This window comes from Vigna unguiculata, chromosome 3 (assembly GCF_037176805.1).
Source record: "Vigna unguiculata cultivar grain cowpea cultivar isolate G323 ecotype 2 chromosome 3, ASM3717680v1, whole genome shotgun sequence".
Lineage (NCBI taxonomy): Eukaryota > Viridiplantae > Streptophyta > Magnoliopsida > Fabales > Fabaceae > Vigna > Vigna unguiculata.
Window position 1 is genome coordinate 28,420,315 of NC_140794.1, and position 9,632 is coordinate 28,429,946.

At 29.9% G+C, this 9,632-nt stretch overlaps 1 long non-coding RNA gene across 1 annotated transcript; it reads left to right on the forward strand.

Moving 5' to 3' along the window:
• The first annotated feature begins 3,145 nt into the window (after positions 1-3,145).
• On the forward strand, positions 3,146-6,145 carry LOC114175779 (uncharacterized). The gene is made up of 2 exons (XR_003602907.2): positions 3,146-3,977; positions 5,831-6,145. It is a non-coding gene; the product is annotated as an uncharacterized LOC114175779 (long non-coding RNA).
• The last annotated feature ends 3,487 nt before the right edge of the window (positions 6,146-9,632 follow it).

Sequence of the window (9,632 nt, forward strand, 5' to 3'; positions counted from 1 at the left end):
AACCTGAAGCAAAAAACGTGATCAGAAATTTCAAAAATGCCATTACATGTTACGTCTTTGGCCTCGGGTGGCTGTGAACCGGGGCCAAATAGCACTATATGCCTCGGTTATCAATTGAACCGAGGCCATATAGTTTAATTAGGGCACAAAAACGTGAACCCCTCTTGTTCTTCCTCGCGCGTGCTGCATCTCCTCCATCTCTCTCTGCAACTATTCTGGCGACACCATCACGCGAGCCCCCCTTGTTCTCTAATCATCGTTGTGCTGCCATCGTCGCGTCTCGCCTCCGGCCACGCTGCCTCCGGCCAGTCATCCCTCCGATTGGATAATGTCTCTCTCTCTCTGCAACTGTTCCGGCGACCCTCCACCACCACGCAAGCCCCTCTTCTTCTTCCACCAACGTTGTGCTGCCACCGAACTGTCTTGCCTCTGGCCACGCTGCTCCGGCCACCGTCGCTGCACCTCTTTTTCCTGCACCTCCATTTCGTGCACGAACATTTTCCTTTTTTCCCGCAACTGTCGCGCTGCGGTTCCTATAAGGTAAATTTTCAACGCATTTTTGTTTGGTTTTTTGTTTTGTATATGTTAATTTTCAATTTTCGTTATTGTGAGTGTTAATTTGTATTGAGATTGAAATTGTTTGGAGTGTTTTGATTAATTTTGTGAGAGTCTCAATTTAAGAGCATTGTGTCCCAATTTAAATGTTATTAATAAAAATAATTGATTGTGGTGTTAATTAAGGAAGTTAATAGTAATTTACATAATCTCCTACAATATTACCGAGTTATTTCTTTCATGTAATACACATGTTGTAACCAAGTCAATGTCATCTAATTGATTGTTAATATTTTTAATTGGAATGACAAGAAATGCATCACATCCTTCTAGAGTACTTGTTCACTTTAAACAAAAATGTTGATTAGGTCACCAAAACATAAAAAAAAAAAAATTACCCACATGAAAACAGGGAATGGAATTAACAAGGTGCCTAATATTTGTGTGGGATGAAGATCTTCTGCACATTTTTATTTCTCTCAATTTTAATTTTACCTCTATAGAGTGAGAGCAAGAGTGTCCAAGCTGAATATTTTAGTAGCTATATTAGTTGATGATAAAAACTAATTATTTACAATGCATATATATAACTTATTATATATGTGCATAAATGTGCATTTAATATGTTTAAATTTTAGGAATTTATGTATTGTTGAACATTATTGTAGAAATATGAATGTGTAGTACATCTTATATATTGTATTTTAATTAATTGTCAAAGTAGAAGAAAAGTAGAGGTGGTTAAAGAAAAAAAATGAAGCAGGTGAAGGAAAAGTTGGTCTTGAAAAATGTGAATTTCTCTTAAAAGGAACACTTACCTTGATTTAGGTAGCATGAGGGAGAAAGTAACTGTGAGATTGGAGGCATGGAAAGCAAAAGGGCATCTTAATTAAAAAAAAAAAAAAAAAAAACTAAAATCCTATCTACACATAAAGGAGTTAATTGAATTATCATAGTCAGAACACAAGTGGGACCAAAAGAAAGAAAGAAGAGAACCCTAATACGTTTGGTAAAGGAAACAGCCCTAATATGAAGTGTTTTTATGACAACCACCACATATAAGTGACAACTACCTTAATCAATTGAAGATATCAAAGTGATTGAGGTAAAACACAAAAGCAAAACCATGTGACGCTATCCATTAATCAGAACAACTATTTAAAAAAAAAAGATGCATATCTGTGGTCCTCGTCTTCCATTTGGTCTGTCCATATGTCATTGTTTGTCAACCAAATACACCAAAGACAGAGAAACCACCCAAAGCTAAAGACAAAACGAGGGCACACTCAACTGATTCCACCAACCTGCCCAATTTATATACCCTTTTTATTACGTTTAATTACCACACATTATTTAATTCTCATTATCTCTGTGTAGGGTCCAAACTCCTCTCAAACCACATGCCAACATTATCTCTATTACCTATTTTAACCACCATTAATCAAATCCAACCTAACTTAATATGGTCTCAACCTATCGTGACACTTTCTAGTAACGCGCTTCTATACTATTATTAACAAAATTAATTTAGATTCTGTCATCTTATTATATCATCAACAATATCACCATGTTGAAGACACATGCACTTCATTTTTATTTATTTTTTAATCATAGAATCATCATCATTTGGTCGTAAGACTCATTAGATACTTATATTTTTCTCTTTACCATTGCCATATCATGTTAGTTGACAGTATTAGGAAATCTGAATTCCTTTGAGTACAACCTTGCTGTCATATCTGTAGCAAATGAGTACTAATTGATTATATATATATATAAATATTATGGGAACAGTTGTAAATATTTTGGATATGTATATATTTGGTTCATTTGCTTCATTGACATGAATACAGGTTAAATTAAAGATTTGTTCTGTGGACACTTCCTGAAACTTTAAATTACTACCAGTTAAGTTAGAATAGGTTGTTGACTAGCTAATTTAATCATAACAAGGTTTTACTAATTAATAAAAGTTGATTACGACAATCCATTGTGATATCAAATGAATAAGGCATATTTAGTTTCTTTTCAATCCTTTTGCAATCTGTCATGAATGTTTGAAGTATCAATAATAACATTAACATGAATAAGGAAGGAATTATTATTTGATCGACAGTATAATCTTTTTTCTGTTGTTAATCCGTGACTAATTATATCAAGTTGATCTTTTATACAGAAACGTTTTACACACTTTCTGTATCCAAGAACTCAAGAAGTAGCATTTTACACATTTTCTGTATTCATGCACTAGTGTCGACATGTAACAATTAATTCTCTTCTTTTGGTTCGCGATGTAGATTTCGAGAGGACATAGTACCCTGCACAATTTTGAAATAAATATTATTATTAATTATTGGTTAAGAAAATGATTATTTTTAAGTTTCGATATAGTATTACAATAGTTAGTTTTAGTTTTTATTAAAAAAAAAAACAGGTTGAGGGTCTCATTTTTCAAATCCAAATAACATAGTTATTATCGATACATTATACATAGTTATTATATACATTTCATAACTATATTATTTGGATTTGAGTCATTAGTATATATTTATATATGGTAAAAATGTATTTTTTTTCCCCAAGAAAAGGATCTTTCATCCAAGACTATGACAGTGGTATATTTTTTTTTCCAATAATAGTTAAACTTGTGATATAAATATTTGGCGTTGGGTTTAAATTTTCTAAGGACCATTATGTGGTCCCCTTTCATAGCAGTTATAATATGATTAACAAATGTAAACCCTACAGAGTGCGAGGGAGACAGAGAGAGAAAAGAGTCATTGTCAATAGCTGTAAGAGGACCAAAACCTACCATTAAATACTCTCTCTTTGGCACAGTGAAAGAAAAGAGACATTGAACTGCGGCACAGGCATTCATTCATATGGATCAGTGGAGATAAGAGGATCACGAGACCCTTCTTTTAATTACTCCAACCATGCATGGCCTCTTCCCTTTTTGCTAATTTCTATGTATCAACATATCAAGATATCACAGGATTTTCCATCCTTCAATGGAGTTTCTTCTCTTTTCACAAGTATGTTGGTTTGAGAGGTTAAAGCTGCCAGCATGATCTGGTAATCACCACACTCTTTTCCCTCATCTCATGCCTCATTTGAAAATCCATATCTACTCATTTTTTGGTTCAAATTCAAGGTTTCTTTCTGGTGTCAATCACTTCTGAAAAAAAAAAAAAGAAAAGGTTTTAACTTTACCTGGCTTGTTCTTCTGCTTGATTTTCTTCATATTCTACAAAAGGGTCTTGTTATAAACTGGAATTGATCCTTAAAGGAAACCTACCAAAAAGGAAATTTTTTTGTTGTTATGAGATGTGGTTCCATCAGGTCATCTTGCAGCTTCAATCACTCAATAACCAACAGAGTAGTTTCTTCTGCTACTTTTTCAACCACAGTCTCCATTTCAGGTACCATTCTTTCTCATACTTCATACTTTTAATCTCATACTGTTTGATTTTTCTATTAATTTCAACTGTATGTATGTGTATCTTCTATTCTCTTCCCAGTATTAATTATCAGTCACTTTTCATACATATCCATATCCATGCACAGATATTTATCTGTTATAATAATAAGGAAAGAAAATGGTGTTTGTAGAAATAAGTATATGAAGATATATGAGACAAAGTATGTGATAAACAGACAGTGAATAATTCATGACCTCAAAGACTTTAACATGTTCTGGATAGTACTATACTACATGTATTTGTGTGGTTCTACATAACATGAAAGTGATCTATCTAACAGAAACGATCCTTCACGTAATTGCTTACAGTCGTACTCGTTTGTCTCACAATCTCAACAACCTTTCTTTAACTTTTTTTGGGATGCGTTGATGTGAGTTACAGACAAACAGAAGCGGTTCAATTTGTTAGTTTCCTGGGTAGACAACTGTATGTGGTCCAATGTTGTTAGCTACAAAACTTAAGATTAGAAAGATCCACCGACTGAAAGATCTGAAGTGGATTCAATGTAATGGACTATTGTGCATTATTTTCTGTTTGTTTTTGCCTTAAATTTTTGTTTAGGTTGATGGGTGTTGCTTCTCAATTGATTCAAGTTTCATGCTATAGTCACATACACAGTTTTATTAGATGATGGTACAGTTGCATTAATTTGGAACTGTTACGAGTTCATATCATGTGCTACCAGTATGGTCCTAAAACATGACCTCAGGCTCAGTCCTGCAAAGAAAATGTTTATGAACATTAAGATCAGACACCTAAAAGTTGTCCTTCGTAATATATTTTTCAGGTATGAACATATATGCATAAAAGGTAAAAAATAAGCACAAAGATAAATGTAATTGTATTCCATCTTTTAATGTTAAAAAGGTTGAATTACTGCAATTAAGATACTTTTGCAGCCACATCATGTTAACAATGCAAGTCTGCTAAGAAATTGGCTATCCATGACAAATGTAAACGAGTATTCTGAAATTCTATTTTAAATATCTTAAGATTTCATTTCAGATTGATTGATGCTAATTTTACATAACAGCTTCTTCAATTATATAGTCATCCATATACATGATTCTCAATTTCAGTATATATATAAGCTTGTCAATGTGCTGTTTGAAGAAGCCAAGATGCCTTAAAATCAAATTTCTATACATGAACCTTGATTAGAGATAGCAAAGTTTTGATGAGTATTAATCTTGCCCTAAATTGCATTTGATAAAAAAAAAAAAGTTAAAAGTTGAAGTAGTTTATTTATGTGTGTATGCGTGCCTTTCATCCAGTTACATTGGAAACTCTTAGTTTGGCAAAGGATTCTTATAATATGTGTGATATCGTATTAAATTCTTGCAGCTGTTGTAGATGGATGCTTTTATTTTAGGTATATGACAGAGGAGAATTAATCAGTGAAAATGGCTTGACAAATAGGTTGTGTTTTAAGGTACTAGGTGGTTATAATTAGCATGTATTGCTTGCCAGTGGTTGGTATAATATATAATATGTGAATCTAAATTTCTTGGTGATAGATATATGTTCTCTCTTAAAATGTTTTCCTGCAACGGTAACAGTTAGCAACTGACTTAAATATCATTCGGGCTAAATAATATACAAAATAATGCAAAATTTTCTCAAGAAAAATCTCTAGCAAAATATTGGTCCTAGTTCAAATCATGCATATGCTTATTTGCTTTTAACAAGTTAAAACTAGGAATATTACAAATTCAATTATAGTTTCTGATAAATCATAGATACTTCACGTTATTTGAGTTTTCTGAATTTACTTTCTGACATTTTCTTTGCAGACATTGCCTCGTGAGATGTGCTGCTTACTCCAAATTATTGTAATGAAAAATTATTGAATGAATGAAACACTGCAACCAGCGAAAAGTCTGTTTATACTAATTTAGGATCATTTTATTTTTTTAGTTCGTTATATATTTGTCATGTACAAGCCGTCAAATTTATTGCTTTTCCATAAAAAAAAAAAAAGAAACCGTTTCTTTAAGAATGGTCTCATTTAAAATAGAATTGCTGTTTGTGTGGAATTTTGTCTATTTGTTGAAAAAATAACTATTACATAATAATTTGTTTTAATATATGAATTTAATTTATTATAATCTAATTTTAATATATATATATATATATATATATATATATATGTGTGTGTGTGTGTGTGTATGGTTTTTTATCTCCTTCGAGTACTTTAATGGTTAGATGGAACTCCACATTGTCATTCTTGGATCTATGGGTGATATAAGTATTTAATTGCTTTGTATAATTCAGTCGTGACATAAATTGGAGTGACAAATGGTTATCAGTGAAAATGGATAATAAAAAGCATAAAGTTCTTTTTAATTTATTTCAATAAATTTCATAAAAAAATACAAAAAGTAGCTGTGTTTTTTTTCATATATATATATATATATATATATATATATATATATATATATATATATATATATATATATATATAGTGGCGGATCTTGACAAAATAATACTTCAAAAAATGACTTCTTTAACTGAACATTTTTTATCATTAGTATAATGCTTCAAAATATGTGAAGAGGTAAAATCTATCTTGTTTTAGTCAATAATTTCATTATCATCTCTCTTAAACGATTAATTTATTCTTTCATTATTTATCAATATATCTTTTTTGTAAATAATACTAAAAAATAATTGATCATAATCTAATACAAAATTAAGACATGTAATTATTAAAAGAAAAATATATTCATTTTATTAATACATAATACACTTTTTTTTTTCTATATTCATAAAAAAAATATACAAGAAGCTCATGAAATAAAAAAAAAATAATGTTTTCATTATCAAGTAAGACAAGAGACGGGAAAGGAAGATGATAAATGAGAAATATAATGAGTTTATGTCTAACTTTTTTTCTTTAAAAACAAAAAGAAGACATATGAGAGTGAGAGATTATTACAATTTGTGAAAAACTAAAAAGACAATGAAAAGGAAAATAAAAATTATGTTAATAAATATTTGGTTTAATTACTCTTTTGATTCATGTTTTGGTTTAAAAATGTTAAGTTGGTCCTCCAATTTTTTTAGTCTCAATTTGATCCCGATTTTTGAAAAAAACTGATATAATTCGATCTTTTACAATAAATTTCGTTAAATTCCTCGAAACAGATCAATGATCTTTTCATTCAAATTGAGACTCTTAATATGAATAATTTGCTTTGTTGGTGTAATTAACATAATCTTAGTGTCAATTTTTAAATAAAAACAGGGACACAAACAAATTAAACCTAAATATTTTTATTTTTTATTATATTTAGTTTTATATTTTATTTTGTATTTACATTAAATGTTATGTTTAAATAAAAGAAATAAAAAAAAAAATTAATTTTTATTAATTTTTAATATATATTACCTACCATTTAAAAAAGTTAAAAAATTTTAAATATATTTTTATATTATATATATATATATATATATATATATATATATATATATATAAATCAAAAAATTCATAATTTTGAGGGTCCAGGCCCTGCTCCCAAAAAGCTCCGCCCATATATATATATATATATATAAACTTCTCGATGAAATTTGTGAATGAGCTCTTAGTTAACAAGTTATTATTATTATTATAATGAATGATTAGTTAACTGATTATCCAAATACATTATGCTAGAGCACATCAATTTTGTTTCAAGTTTAATGTCTTTAATAATTTTCTGTTCCTATATATGGGATTCGATCTAGTTTTCTATAAAACTTTCACCATATCTCATGCTGGAATCACTTACAACCAAGTTACGCGCTTTGACATTTTTATCTTTGAAACTTTGATTTGAATACCACATCTCAAATTTTAATAACATTTTTGATGATTTTTTTTTTGGGTTAAAACATTATTTATTTAGTCTTAGAAAAAGTTGCCAAAATAAAAAGACAAGTTCACTGTAAACTAGCAAGTTGCCACTATAAAAACAAAATGATAGAGATTTAAAATGACAGTACTCTCTAAATTTGCAGTGTATTATTTGTGAATGAATTTACTTGATTGGTGAAAAAAAAAATGAGGTTTAACAAAACATTTATGTACTTTTAACTAATAAAGAACATATTTTCAGGAGTAATAATGGAATGAAATTGATTTGCATGAAGCATTATGATCATGAAGACGGGATTATTTGTCAGATCGAATATGTTGAAATGCAATAAAGCAATGGAGTTGATAGAAAAACACATATTCTTAATATAGCACATGATTTGCAATTTCTTTGGTAATTTTTGTATCCAAGATTTTTTGGGTGAGTGTATTTTCAGCACAGGCTATTTACGAAACATAACTTTTTTTTAGAACTTCTTATGAGATGTTGTGTGACAATGTGCGTGGAAGACTTTCTTATGCATAAAACTGAAAATATGGAAGAAAACATAGAAGGATATCGTTAAAAATTATCAGCGACAACATCTGTGACGAAAAAAAATCACTGTCATAGATAGAGACATTACAAAAATCACCACAAACACGTGTTTTTCACCACAAAGTAATATGCATTAAATAAAAATTAAAAATGTTTTCTATTGCAAATTGTGATAGTATTATTCATCACATAATTGTTTGGTGGCCTTAGACGAGCTTCAATTGCACAAAAGATATACCATTTTAAACGGGGGAATATGCATTCAAAGAAAAAAAAAACAACGTTTTGCTTAAAGTGATATAACCTACTTTAAGTGACTGCGTTTACATCCTTATTAACATGAGTTAACGTGTGCTTAAAGTGAGAGGTCATGAAGTGAGTCTAACTTTGACAATAGATAGAAATGATAAAGTTATATCCCATATAACAAAAAGAAAAATTCACAAACTTAATGTCTTAGCTTTTTATTAAAAGTAATGTGAATTTCTTATGCAACCTTAAGTAAAAGAAATTGAAAGAAAATGTTTCTATAAAGTAAAACTAAGATTAAAAAACTTTTTAATATTTTTAATCTATTAAGTTTATTTGTAATCAGTTAAATTGTTCTTGATAGGTTTCAGAACAATATAATCAATTATTTTGCTCTATTAATCCTTTAAAATCAAATGTTGCTTAAGTGTTTTCAAAAGTTTCAGAATTATAACTGAATCTTATCTTTCATTATAACGTCTCATTTAATTAATAAGCATAATTAAAAGAAGTGTCATACAATTATAATATAACAGCGCAATCCTGGAGTTTAAACATAACTCCTTACAATCCAAGACACACCACGATGCCCAAAAAAAAACAAGTTAAACAGTTTACTGGAATCATATACAAGTACATGGGTCGTAACCCTAAAGAAAGCCCAAGAAGGACAGGAAGTCCAGCCCGAGAAGACTAAGCAACGGAATCATCTCTCCCCTGTTGACCACGAGTACCTCTCACATCTGTTCCCATCAATAAATTGATGATCATCACAAAGGTAAAAGAACAACAAACAAAGCAATCAAACAAGCAAAGGGTAAGCTAGAGCTAACAGGACTTTTATCATGCAATCAAATATACCTTCACAGTCCAATGTACATATATCATCCAAGCATGTTATGACCTTTCAATCAATACACTAAGACTCGACTCAACTCATCCGGATACATAT